The sequence below is a fragment of the Cherax quadricarinatus genome, chromosome 27 (assembly GCF_038502225.1).
Source record: "Cherax quadricarinatus isolate ZL_2023a chromosome 27, ASM3850222v1, whole genome shotgun sequence".
NCBI classification, from domain to species: domain Eukaryota; kingdom Metazoa; phylum Arthropoda; class Malacostraca; order Decapoda; family Parastacidae; genus Cherax; species Cherax quadricarinatus.
This window is the reverse complement of record NC_091318.1, coordinates 19,662,516-19,677,515: the sequence shown is the minus strand read 5'-3', so window position 1 is coordinate 19,677,515 and position 15,000 is coordinate 19,662,516. Positions and strand designations below refer to the sequence as shown.

At 39.7% G+C, this 15,000-nt stretch overlaps 1 protein-coding gene and 1 long non-coding RNA gene across 2 annotated transcripts in view; one reads left to right on the top strand and one right to left on the bottom strand.

The window, feature by feature from the left end:
• The window catches only part of cic (Putative transcription factor capicua), a 653,343-nt gene that overhangs the window by 34,223 nt on the left and 604,120 nt on the right, over nucleotides 1-15,000 (top strand). The window lies entirely within an intron of this gene.
• Nucleotides 2,512-15,000, bottom strand: part of LOC138853280 (uncharacterized) — a 100,731-nt gene continuing 88,242 nt past the window's right edge. The window contains exons 3-4 of the long non-coding RNA XR_011392482.1: nucleotides 7,520-7,605; nucleotides 2,512-3,036 (exon numbers count right to left, since the gene is read on the bottom strand). This is a non-coding gene — a long non-coding RNA (uncharacterized lncRNA). The remainder of the gene's footprint in view (nucleotides 3,037-7,519; nucleotides 7,606-15,000) is intronic.

Here is a 15,000-nt window from a genome sequence, read left to right as displayed (position 1 = left end):
AGTAATCCACCAGGATTATTATTATAATCAAGGGGGAAGCGCTAAACCCGGAGGATTATACAGCGCCTGGGGGGGGGGATGTGGAAGGCATTCAGGCTTAATTTGGGGAACTGGAGCACAGATCCAATTCCCTAAATCAAGAGCCCCTCACCAACATCAAGGAACCTTCTTTGAGGGGATCCACCAGGAGACCTGGTCTGGGTCCGAGCCGCAGGGGAGTTGAACCCTGATATCCTTCAAGTAACTTTAAACATGTGTGCCACGTGTGTTACTCAAGACAGGTGCAAATATTAATGAGGTGTTTAAGTTAGGAACATCTCCCTCTACACCTGTTCCCTGCTGACGTCAACACTTCTTTGTCATGGTAGTTAATGGTATGGAATACAGACATCATGATAAAGACAGATACAATTACATTGCGCCTTTGTCGACGATGTTTTGCCCTCACAGTGGATTTTATCAAGTAACAAACAGATATATCTGGTATGGGAGGAAAACCATATAAAGTAGTGAGTAGTAGTGAAGTAAAGACCAGGTAAGGTGCAGGTCAGGTCACAGTCATCAAACTTGCTAAAGTCTGTGGCAACGTCTTCAGCTAAGTGGCAGTGTAATCGTTCGTCTGAGTGATGGTCTTCAACAAACTGACGTTGTAGCACTTTCAACGCCGATATTATTACTACTATTTCTGCAGCTGCTGTTACTACTACTACTATTATTCCCCTCCTCCCCTTCCCTTTGGTCATCTTTGATTTTTCTCGCTCATCTGTGTCTTGACAATGAACGAAGACGAACAAATAAAAGTAATTTTAACTGTCGTTTTCGTGTGTGTATTCTGTTCCAGCTACGTTATTGAGACTTGTTCTTCAATATTATTATTATTATTATTATAATAAAAAAGAAGCGCTAAGCCACAAGGGCTATACAGCGCTGCTGTTCTTCAATAGCTCTTACTGGATTATATTAATGAGGGCAGCGTTAAACCCAGCGCCTGGGAAAATGGGAAGCATTCTGGCTTAATTCAAGTAAGTAGATCACAGGTCCACTTCTGGATCTTCTTGGAGTGTTTTCCTCCTTGGTAGTTATTATTGTACCGAACGGTGGTAAATAAGAGCGGTGTGTTTTACACTTGTTAGGCTTGTGTTCTGCTGCTGGTGTTCTGGTGTTCTGCTGCCGTTCTGCTGCTGGTGTACTGGTGCAGCTCTCTGGACGTTTTACCTTAGTAGATTGTCACATGAACAAGAGCTTAGGACATTTTGTTATATAAACTTTTTTTTTTGTCCTGGAACCTTGTTCACTGCAAGAACCTTGCATGATAAACGTGTCCATAACCAAACATCCTAAACATCTGCCCACCTGTATTTAACAGCAACGTGTCGGTATTACATACCAGGTTTTCACCAGTTTATGGCACAGTTGTTACAGTGGATGGTGATGGTGCATACTGCTGCAGAAGTTACATTGCTGGTGTTGCTGTCTGGTGACGTCTGTGATGATAGCAGAGACAGTGGTGGCCATGTTGAGTCTGCTGCTAGAGAACATCATACAGATGTGTTTAGCAACATAGTTCGGGAAAGACTACACATCACTTATCAGTCGTGTCAGATATGATGCGTCCATAACATCATCAGTTCACTCACGACCTCAAAAAAATCCTCTTCACAGAAAACGTTATGAAGGTCACAGAGCAACGTATGTGAGCTCCACGTAAACAATGAAGCCATGTTTGATGACTCCCACATTAATATTAGTATTATGTTCACGGAGAAGCGCTAAACAAGTGTCATACACCGTGATCTGAGGGATGAAAGTGGTGGTGAGTATTCATGTTTAATCCGAAGACAGGGAGGATGGCTCTAATTCCTTAGATCAAGAGCCCTTAACTAGCATCAAGGAACCATATTTAGAAAGACGTGAACAAACACTAGGACATATTTATTAGAAATCGTTTTTGTCCTGGGACCTTGATAATTTCCAACGTTAGAAGTGATCAAGGTCCCAAGACAGAAATGTTTTCTAATAAATATGTCTTAGTGTTTGCTCAGGTGTCTTTCTAAACCAATTTGTCGGTATTTATTACCAAGGTTTATACCAAGGTACCACATATACTTCTTGAAGGGAAGGGTAGTTATAGCATCAGATGAATAAGAAACGTGCAACACTTGGCTATCTTTATTGAGGAGACGTTTTGCTAACCCAGAATTTAATACACTACTGAGGATAATACGGGAGGTAGAGGAAGATATAAAGAGATATTCTGAGTTCATCCATATTTCGTCTCTGAACTTTGATGAGTCTGCTGTAGACGACATCAAGACTGCTGGACTGAACACCACTTTTTAGGCTAAGGGACTGATCACATCGAACTACTTCCTCATGTCTTCCATTATTTAGTATTATTCTCAGTAGTGGACTGATAAAGTCACTGATGCGCGAAATGTCTCCACAAAGAAAATGATAAAATGGATAATGAGAACATTCAAAACAAGAGATGCCAAGCCAATGATGATCCTTTTCAAATCACTTGTTCTCTCTAGGCTGGAATATTGCTGAACATTAAAACATCTCCGTTCAAAGCAGGTGAAATTGCAGATCTAGAGAGTGTACAGAGAACCTTTACTGTACATATAAGTTCTATCAACTACTGGGAACGCTTGGAAGCACTTGACTTGTACTCGCCGGAACGTAATAGAGAGAAAAAATAATCTACACTTGGAAAATCCTAGAAGGGATGGTCCCGAATCTACACACACAAACCACTCCCTACGAAAGTAAAAGACTTGGCAGGCGATGCAAAATACCCCGATGAATTGTTCAACAGTCTCCCACCAGCCATAAGGGAAATTACCACTAGGCCCCTGGCTGCCTTCAAGAGGGAGCTGGACAGATACTTAAAGTCGGTGCCGGATCAGCCGGGCTGTGGTTAGTACGTTGGACTACGTGAGGCCAGCAGTAATAGCCTTGACTGATCAGGCCCTGATCCACCGGGAGGCCTGGTCGTGGACCGGGCCGCGGGGGCGTTGATCTCCGGAATACCCCCTAGATAAACAAGAGCAATAACCAAATAATAATAATAATAATAATAATAATAATAATAATAATAATAATAATAATAATAAAATAATAATAATAATAATAATATTTATATCTACAAGTTCATGTACAAGGTATACAGTCGTAGCTGACATCAAAGACATACTGCTATATAGAAAGCCCTTTGTTATGCAGAGCATTTCGGGAAATTTAGGTTAATTTTGTCCCCAGAATGCGACCCACACCAGTTACCTATTTTACTAATAGGTGAACATGGACAGCAGGTGTCTTAAGGAAACATGTTCTAATGTTTCCACCTGTACCGGGGATCGACCCCCGGACCTCAGTGTGTGAGCTGAGTGCGCAAGCAATCGAACTGCGAAATACATACTAGTGTTGCACATCTCCTGTATTCATTTAATTGTAACTTTTATAAACCACTAATATATAATTATAACATCAGGTTTCCAGTACCCCTCAAGGGAGGTTCCTTGACGCTGGTGAGGGGCTCTTGATCTAGAGAACTGGATCTGTGCTCCAGTTCCCTTGATTGAGCCTGAATGCCTTCCATCCCCCCTACAGGCGCTGTATAATCCTACGGGTTTAGCGCTCCCTCATGATTATCATAATAATAATAGTGAAACGGTCATAGCTAACCTCAGAGTTTTGAGCTGATAAAAGAATTTTGTAGTATATATATATATATATATATATATATATATATATATATATAATGGAAGCATCTTCCCAGTTATTACTTGAGTTATACTTGTTACCGGTACCAGGCAGCAACCAGGTACTACCGTCCGCTCAAATAAGTGTAAAACGGAAGCTTGTTAAATGCTTTGCACTCTGACAAGACTGCTGGTCTTTTCTGTCTCATGAATAAGTTAGATGACAGGTAGTATATATCTTACATCTTGTTACTCAATTTCAATATATATTTAGTTGTATACTATCCTCTGTGATTCTTTAATATTTCCCTTCATTGTTTAGGAGATTTGGTCTGAGCGAGTTACGACTGTTGTAACTGTTAATGATTGCGATGGTTCTCGCAGTCATATATATATATATATATATATATATATATATATATATATATATATATATATATATATATATATATATATATATATATATATATGTATGTATGTATATATATATATGTCGTGCCGAATATGTAAAACTGGTCAATTAGCAAGAACTCATTTAAAATTAAGTCCTTTCTGAAATTTTCTTTTATACGTTTAAAGATAAATTTTTTTCATTAATGTTAATGTAAAAAAATTTGATTTTGCACCAAAAGAATCTTAGAAAACTTACCTAACCTTATTATAAAAAGAACAATTTATTTTAGCCTAACCTAACTAAATATATTTTAGATTTGTTTACAGTAATTTAATACTAAACAAACACAGTGAAATATATTTTTTTCGTTAGGTTCAGAATGATTTTGGCGAAATTATTGCATACATAAATTTTCACTTGTCCTATATGGCAAGATGAGCGTTGCTATTTAAGCCAAGATCGCAAGTTCTGCCTATTCGGCACGACATATATATATATATATATTTTTATTTATTTATTATCACACTGGCCGATTCCCACCAAGGCAGGGTGGCCCGAAAAAGAAAAACTTTCACCATCATTCACTCCATCACTGTCTTGCCAGAAGGGTGCTTTACACTACAGTTTTTAAACTGCAACATTAACACCCCTCCTTCAGAGTGCAGGCACTGTACTTCCCATCTCCAGGACTCAAGTCCGGCCTGCCGGTTTCCCTGAATCCCTTCATAAATGTTACTTTGCTCACACTCCAACAGCACGTCAAATATTAAAAACCATTTGTCTCCATTCACTCCTATCAAACACGCTCATGCATGCCTGCTGGAAGTCCAAGCCCCTCGCACACAAAACCTCCTTTACCCCCTCCCTCCAACCTTTCCTAGGCCGACCCCTACCCCGCCTTCCTTCCACTACAGACTGATACACTCTTGAAGTCATTCTGTTTCGCTCCATTCTCTCTACATGTCCGAACCACCTCAACAACCCTTCCTCAGCCCTCTGGACAACAGTTTTGGTAATCCCGCACCTCCTCCTAACTTCCAAACTACGAATTCTCTGCATTATATTCACACCACACATTGCCCTCAGACATGACATCTCCACTGCCTCCAGCCTTCTCCTCGCTGCAACATTCATCACCCACGCTTCACACCCATATAAGAGCGTTGGTAAAACTATACTCTCATACATTCCCCTCTTTGCCTCCAAGGACAAAGTTCTTTGTCTCCACAGACTCCTAAGTGCACCACTCACTCTTTTTCCCTCATCAATTCTATGATTCACCTCATCTTTCATAGACTCATCCGCTGACTCGTCCACTCCCAAATATCTGAATACGTTCACCTCCTCCATACTCTCTCCCTCCAATCTGATATTCAATCTTTCATCACCTAATCTTTTTGTTATCCTCATAACCTTACTCTTTCCTGTATTCACCTTTAATTTTCTTCTTTTGCACACCCTACCAAATTCATCCACCAATCTCTGCAACTTCTCTTCAGAATCTCCCAAGAGCACAGTGTCATCAGCAAAGAGCAGCTGTGACAACTCCCACTTTGTGTGTGATTCTTTATCTTTTAACTCCACGCCTCTTGCCAAGACCCTCGCATTTGCTTCTCTTACAACCCCATCTATAAATATATTAAACAACCACGGTGACATCACACATCCTTGTCTAAGGCCTACTTTTACTGGGAAAAAATTTCCCTCTTTCCTACATACTCTAACTTGAGCCTCACTATCCTCATAAAAACTCTTCACTGCTTTCAGTAACCTACCTCCTACACCATACACTTGCAACATCTGCCACATTGCCCCCCTATCCACCCTGTCATACGCCTTTTCCAAATCCATAAATGCCACAAAGACCTCTTTAGCCTAATCTAAATACTGTGCACTTATATGTTTCACTGTAAACACCTGGTCCACACACCCCCTACCTTTCCTAAAACCTCCTTGTTCATCTGCTATCCTATTCTCCGTCTTACTCTTAATTCTTTCAATTATAACTCTACCATACACTTTACCAGGTACACTCAACAGACTTATCCCCCTATATATATATATATATATATATATATATATATATATATATATATATATATAATGTATATATATTTATATATATATGTATATATATATATGTATGTATATATATATATATATATATATATATATATATATATATATATATATATATATATATATATATGTTTCTATGTATGTATATATATATATCTATATATATATATGTATGTATATATATGTATGTATTTATATATATGTATGTATTTATCTATATGTATGTATATATATGTATATATATATGTGTGTGTATATATATATATATATATATATATATATATATATATATATATATATATATATAATGTATGTATATATATATATGTATGTATATATATATATATATATATATATATATATATATATATATATATATATGTATGTATATATATATATATATATATATATATATATATATATATATATATATATATGTATATATATATATATGTATGTATATATATATATATATATATATATATGTATATATATATATATATATATATATATATATATATATATATATATATATATATATATATATTATATTATGGCTTCAACACAATATTCTTGACTGGTGGTGAGGTTAAGTGCAGCCTTAATTAATAACCTAGTGTAGTTGATAGGCTTTAAACCCCCATTATCCAGCAAACCATTACTTACAGAGATCATTTAATATATCAAGCCTACTGCTGCTACTGTATAATTGCTGTTGTTGCCGTGTATTTAAAGAAGGTTGTTTAATCGAGATATGTTGTTATTGTTGTTGTTGTTGTTATTGTTGTTGCAAAAGTAATCAAATACTCCAAGACTCGTGTCACAACGTCAGTATCTTGTTTTAACTTCTGAATCCAAAACTAATAAATTCAAGACTTTTTTTTATAAATGACATTACTCAAAATATCAATAAGCTTTTATTTTCTTTTAATGACAACTGAAACACAGTTTAAGATACAAGGAAATGATTTTGAACCAATGTTTTTGTTGGAGCAAGAAATATTTGTCATTTATGCTACTTTCTGTGTCCAACATATTTGCTACTTAATTTGTGAGCTAGTTCAAAAGGAAACTCAGATAAAAAAAAGTCTTATCTTGTCTGGCAACTCTTAAAACCGAGCCAACACTCCACCAGACAACCATCCAACTGTGTGTGAAGCATCAGTAGTGTTTAATACACTTAACATTACCTCACACAGTGTACTAAACATCCTGGAGTTGAGTGGTCTTGTTTTGATTATATTGATAATTTTCACACTTCCTCACTGAGTACGTGTGTTAGTTCGTGTAGCATTTGTTTAATTGCATGTGTAATACGATGGTGACAACAGTAGTTATTTACCTTCGATATGTGGAGTTGTAGTGTCATGGGTGACGCAACACTTGACATTTTTTTCCAGCGCAGCTGCGGCTCCATCACTGGATATACTGGAACATAAGTTCCAGGATATTTCATGTTTTTTTTTTCTTTTTAAATGCATCCATTGATCAAATTAAATATTTCTTCATTTGTGGTTTGGGTAGAAAGATGATAGTAAATATTCTTCAACAGAAGATTAATGTACACAACGCAGTAATACAAGTAACATCACTTAACCTACACTGTCAGTGGAATGTTTTTTTAACACAAATCAATTTTCAATGCTGAGAGCTGTCATTATCATACCTCAGCTTATTTGAAAGCCCAGCCCTATCTAAGGAATACTTGCGTCCCCCCAGATGCTACCCACACCAGTCAGCTAGCACCCAGGAACCTACTTACTGCTAGGTGAACAGGGGCAGGAGGTGTAAGGAAACATGCCCAACATTACATTCTTTTACAGTGAGAAACTTAGTGAACTGATAGTTCTGCCTCGCACAAAGCTGACACGTCCAGGATGCGTCTACAAAGTGTGTTATCAATGACAGGCAATCAATATTTCTAAATTTTTATCTTTCATACACTCTGTGAGATCTGTGAATTATTATTATGTGAGCAAATTACCTGCATGAGGTTTAGGGTGTATTACCTGAATTATTACGTGCAAGTAATTTGGGTGAGGTAAGTGGGACTTAACTCACCGAACTGTAACTCCCTCGATGTCCACTTCTTCTCCACTCACAAAAAAATCTAGACCTAACATTAAATTAATTACAATATTAAAACCAGCTACTCTGGTATATTAAAGTTGTGGACTGTACATGATTAGGCTTACTGGGTAACCAAAAGAAATTCGTATTACCATTTACCATTTAATTACTGTAGATGGACCACACCACATTACCGGCCTGACACCTAGACCCAACATTGGCCAGCTAGAGATCTAGATGCAAGGACTACTGGCACACTTCCCTGTGAGTGATGGTTGTATCCCTTATCTTCCGCCATCCACACATAATTCTTGAGGTCCCGCAAATTTTCTGTCCCAATTCTTCAGCAGCGGACATTAACACAGGTTCCTAATTACAAATTCAGCCCGAAACCCCCCAATTTGGCTCGGAAGACGCCGAATTATTAGCAGAATTTCCCACGACAACCAGTGCTCACAAATTACAAAATGGCGTCCCCCGTCACTCCCCCGGTTGTTCTGCATCCTCCCTCAATTGAAATTTCTCGAAGGGTCAAATCAGCATCACATTTTATTTTATATAATTATTATATACTTTAAATTTATACATGCTGAATTTAGGAAAATTCGAAATTTTCCAGATCTTTCACACGGTTTATCACACTTTCTGTGGTACTTTGAACTTCACCTGTTTTGGCTCTGCAATAATTTATGAAACCACAAGAACATTTTTGTTGATAAAAGTCAGAGTGTACGAAATTCATCTCACTAAATAAGAATGAAGTTGGAAGCCATAATTAGCCATACCTAAACCATACTTTAATGTTTGTCATTATGTAAGGCTTCAAGATGTCTTTATAACGCCACAGGATTCACACTGTTCTTACTCAACACTTTTTCACATAGAACATAACATGACCCCATGAAGCCTCAAAATGCTCCAGCGAAACCCTAGGCTTCCAAGGAACAATTTTAAAACCCCTGCTCTAGGGTGTAGTAATAACAATAAACATTTGAACTTTCCGACACTTTAAGTGCAATATTGACATGCACTAAAGTGCATGTCAATATTGCACTTAAGAAGAATTGAGCGGTGCAGCAGATCTACTGGCCCATGCTAGGCAAGTCCAACTTACAATACTATAGACTGTGTATAAATGATTTAGAAAACCGAAAAGTTGATCAACTGAACACATCTCCAGGCTGAGGGACTGATTACCTCAAAGTCCTTATCTTCCGCCGTTCTTCCCCGCACTGGACTGATGAAGCCACAGGCTGGCGAAACGTTCCCTGCTCAATATAGATACCCAAATGGTACACAAGTATCTCATTCATCAACTCTAGACCGTAATAACAAATATTAATTACAAACTGCCTAATCTATCCCACCCAGAATAATAAAAATACACTGGTGTGGACAAGGTGGGAAAGGTAATTTAAACTGATTCAAAGGTTGAGAGATGGGATTGCTCCCATTCCTCGAATCAAATGCCTTTCACCAGCGTCAAGATACCGCCCTTGAAGGTATGTACTCTAGTCACACGTAATACACACGGCAGTAAGTAGGTATCTGGGTGTTAGTTAACCGTAGTGGATTGCATCCTGGGGGAGAAGATTAAAAGACAACAATGGAAGTAAGACAGTCCTCGATGACACGCTGACTATTGGGTTAACCTGGGTGGCTCCCTACCCAGGGTTAACCCGGGTGGCTCCCTCCCCCGGGTTAACCCGGGTGGCTCCCTCCCCCGGGTTAACCTGGGTGGCTCCCTACCCAGGGTTAACCCGGGTGGCTCCCTCCCCCGGGTTAACCAGGGTGGCTCCCTACCCAGGGTTAACCCGGGTGGCTCCCTCCCCCGGGTTAACCAGGGTGGCTCCCTCCCCCGGGTTAACCTGGGTGGCTCCCTCCCCCGGGTTAACCTGGGTGGCTCCCTCCCCCGGGTTAACCAGGGTGGCTCCCTACCCAGGGTTAACCCGGGTGGCTCCCTCCCCCGGGTTAACCAGGGTGGCTCCCTACCCAGGGTTAACCTGGGTGGCTCCCTCCCCCGGGTTAACCTGGGTGGCTCCCTCCCCCGGGTTAACCTGGGTGGCTCCCTACCCAAGGTTAACCCGGGTGGCTCCCGCCCCCGGGTTAACCAGGGTGGCTCCCTACCCCGGGTTAACCCGGGTGGCTCCCTCCCCCGGGTTAACCTGGGTGGCTCCCTCCCCCGGGTTAACCTGGGTGGCTCCCTCCCCCGGGTTAACCCGGGTGGCTCCCTCCCCCGGGTTAACCTGGGTGGCTCCCTCCCCCGGGTTAACCTGGGTGGCTCCCTCCCCCGGGTTAACCTGGGTGGCTCCCTCCCCCGGGTTAACCTGGGTGGCTCCCTCCCCCGGGTTAACCTGGGTGGCTCCCTCCCCCGGGTTAACCTGGGTGGCTCCCTCCCCCGGGTTAACCTGGGTGGCTCCCTCCCCCGGGTTAACCTGGGTGGCTCCCTCCCCCGGGTTAACCTGGGTGGCTCCCTCCCCCGGGTTAACCTGGGTGGCTCCCTCCCCCGGGTTAACCCGGGTGGCTCCCTCCTCAGGATTAACCTGGGTGGCTCCCTACCCAGGGTTAACCCGGGTGGCTCCCTCCTCCGGGTTAAAAATCTGAATCTTTTCTTAAGGTTAGGTTAGGTAAGGTTTGTCAGGAAACAGAATAAGTGTTTCCTGACGCGGGTCTTAGATATACGATGACCCGCAGCTGGAACTTTTGGTCGTGTAAGTGAGGCGTTCACCTTAACACAGCGCCATATATTTGTTTATACCTCTCCTGGGTGTGTGTCCACCTTGCCCCCGGGGTAGTGTTAATACAGCGGGTGTTGTAGTGAAGGGAAGGCGTCCATTCATCAGTGTGTACGCTTTATTGTGGGTTATTTTAGTCACCTTGTGAGGCGCGGCGAGTGTTGAGGTGCCATACTAAGTGTTGCCAAACTTTCTCTCCGGGAAATGACTCACAGAGACTCGTCCTCTTCCTCTCTCTATATTTATATACATTCTCTCTCTCTCTTTTTCCCTCTAGTTATATTAATTACAATCTCTACTGCCATATTTATTTCTCTGATGTGATATTTTAGCTACAAACCGTATGTTGTAGATGGTGTTCTTCCAACAAGCAACGTTGCCGGCAGCTTATGTAGTAGCACAGGAAATTGCAGAAAGGTGACGCAATCACACTACTGCTTGCTGATTGGCAGACTAGTGGTGACGTAAACATACTACTAGCTACTGATTGGCTGTCTTCAGGTGACGTAATCGTAGTACTGACCGCTGACTGGCTAACTAGGGAAAAAGAGGATGACATCACAGAGTTTACTACATCACCATTGGCTTTCACCTCTGCAACGTGTGACGTCATCTTACTATTGGCTTCCTATTGGAGTGTCTCTGCCATCTGGTCTAAATATAATAACACACGCACACACACACACACACACACACACACACACACACACACACACACACACACACACACACACACACACACACACACACACACACACATACACACACACTAACACGAGCCGGATACGTGTATGTGCCACACTTTGTGCTCTTATCACTTGAATCAACATGAATCATTAATATGTGGCTTTGTTTTAAAATTTACGGTCAATATACAGATGATGGCCTTGTTATTTTTATGTAAATTCTCCAACATTGAGTTGGAAATGCAATTGAAACACACATACACCATATATATATATATATATATATATATATATATATATATATATATATATATATATATATATATATATATATATATATATATATATATATATATAAACACATCGGCCGTTTCCCACCAAGGCAGGGTGGCCTGAAAATAGAAAAAAAAAATCATCATTCACTCCATCAGTCTTGCCAGAGGTATGCTTACACTGCAGTTATAAAATTGCAACATTAACCTCCCTCCTTCAGAGTGTAGACACTGTACTTCCCATTTCCAGGAATCAAGTCCGGTCTGCCGGCTTCCCTTAATCTCTTCATAAATGTTACCTTGCTTACACTCCAACAGCACGTCAAGTCCTAAAAACCATTTGTCTCCATTCGCTCCTATCTAACAAGCTCATGCATGCTTGCTGGAAGTCCAAGCCCCTCGCATAAAAAACCTTCTTTACCCCCTCCCTCCAACCTTTCCTAGGCCGACCTCCACCCCGCCTTCCCTCCACTACAGATTTATACACTCTCGAAGTCATTCTATTGTGTTTCATCTTCTCTACATGTCCGAACCATCTCGACAACTCCTCAGCTTTCTGCATAATAGTTTTGGTAACCCCGCACCTCCTCCTAATTTCCAAACTACGAATTCTCTGCATTATATTCGCACCACACATTGCCCTCAGACATGACATCTCCACTGCCTCCAGCCTTCTCCTTACTGCAACATTCACCACCCATACTTCACATCTATATAAGCACTGATGTAACTATACTCTCATACATTCCTCTCTTTGCTTCCATGGACAAAGCTCTGTCTCCACAGACTCCTCACTACACCACTCACCTTTCTTCCCTCGTCAATCCTATGATTCACCTCATCTTTCATAGACCCATCTGCTGGCACGTCCACTCCTAAATATCTGAATACATTCACCTCCTTCACACTCTCTCCCTCCAATCTGATATCCAATCTTTCGTTATCCTTTTTTTTTTATCCTCATCTCCTTACTCTTTCCTATATTCACTTTTAATTTCCTTCTTTTACATACCCTACCTAACTCATCCACCAACCTCTGCAACTTCTCTTCAGTATCTCCCAAAAGCACAGTGTCATCAGTAAAAGAGTAACTGTGACAACTCCCACCCTGTGTTAGATTCTTTATCTTTTAATCCCACGCCTCTTGCCAATACACGAGCATTTACTTCTCTTACAACCCCATCTATAAATATATTAAACAACCACGGTGACATCACACATCCTGTCTAAGGCCTACTTTTACTGGGAAATAATCTCCCTCTCTCCTACATACTCTAACCTGGGCCTCACTATCCTCGTAAAGACTCTTAACTGCTTTCAATAACCTACCTCCTATTCCTTACATTTGCAACATTTGCCACATTGCATCCCTATCCACCCTGTCATACGCCTTTTCCAAATCCATAAATGCCACAGAAATATCTTTACCCTTATCTAAATACTGTTCACCTATATGCTTCACTGTATACACTTGGTCTACACACCCCCTACCCTTCCTAAAGCCTCCTTGTTCATCTGCTATCCTACTCTCCGTCTTACTCTTAATTCTTTCAATAATAACTCTACCATACACTTTACCAGGTATACTCAACATACTTATTCCCCTATAATTTTTACACTCTCTTTTGTCCTCTTTGTCTTTATACAAAGGAACTATGCATGCTCTCTGCCAATCCCTAGGTACCTTACCCTCTTCCATACATTTATTAAATAAAAGCACCAGCCACTCCAAAACTATATCCCCACCTGGTTTTAGCATTTCTGTCTTCATCCCATCAGTCCAACCTGCTTTACCCCCTTTCATTTTACCTACTGCCTCACAAACTTCCCCCACACTCGCAACTCGCCCTTCCTCACTCCTACAAGAAGTTATTCCTCCTTGCCCTATACATAAAAATACAGCTTCCCTATCTTCATCAACGTTTAACAATTCCTCAAAATATTCCCTCCATCTTCCTGATACTTCTAACTCTTCATATAATAACTCTCCTCTCCTATTTTTAAGTATCAAATCCATTCGTTCCCTAGCCTTCAACAACTCATTAATCTCACTCCAAAACTTTTTCTTATTTTCAACAAAATTTGTTGATAACATCTCACCCACTCTCTCATTTGCTCCCTTTTTACATTGCTTCACCACTCTCTTAACCTCTCTTTTCCTCTCCATATACTCTTCCCTCCTTGCATCACTTCTACTTTGTAAAAACCTCTGATATAGTAAGAGCACTAGTACTGGTAGCTGTGTCAGTCACACCAGATGGTACACACACACACGAGATACACAGCATTACGGGTGCACCAAGTCTCAGCTGTACCCACATGATAAAGCTCAATCATGAAAGTGTAATGACCTTCATCATTACTTTATGTATGTCATGATTATTATTATTATTTTGCTTCTTTCTGTGTGTGTGTGTGTGTCGTGCCGAATACGTGAAACTTGCGATTTTGGCTTAAATAGCAACGCTCTTCTTGCCGAATAAGGCAAGGGAAAATTTGTGTATGCAATAAATTCGCAAAAATTATTCTGAACCTAACGAAAAAAAATATATTTCATTGTGTTTATTTATTAAATTATTATAAACTTATCTAAAATATATTTAGTTAGATTAGGCTAAATTAAATTTCGCTTGTTATAATAAGGTTAGGTAAGTTTTCTAAGATTCTTTTGGTAAAAAATTATTAATTTTTACATTAACATAAACGAGAGAAATGTATCTATAAACGTATAAGAGAAAATTTAAGAAAGGACTCAATTTTAAATGAGTTCTTGCTAATTGACCAGTTTTACCTATTCGGCACAAGATTATAATATATATATATATATATATATATATATATATATATATATATATATATATATATATATATATATATATATATATATATATATATATATATATATATATATATATATATATATATATATATATATATATATATATATATATATATATATTGGTCCAGTGTGGATAGATTGGTAAAGCACTGCGTACCTTGTCCTAAGGTTCGTAGGTTCGAGTCTCCTTCAGCCAGAGATCAGTGTTTGTGTATATTTCG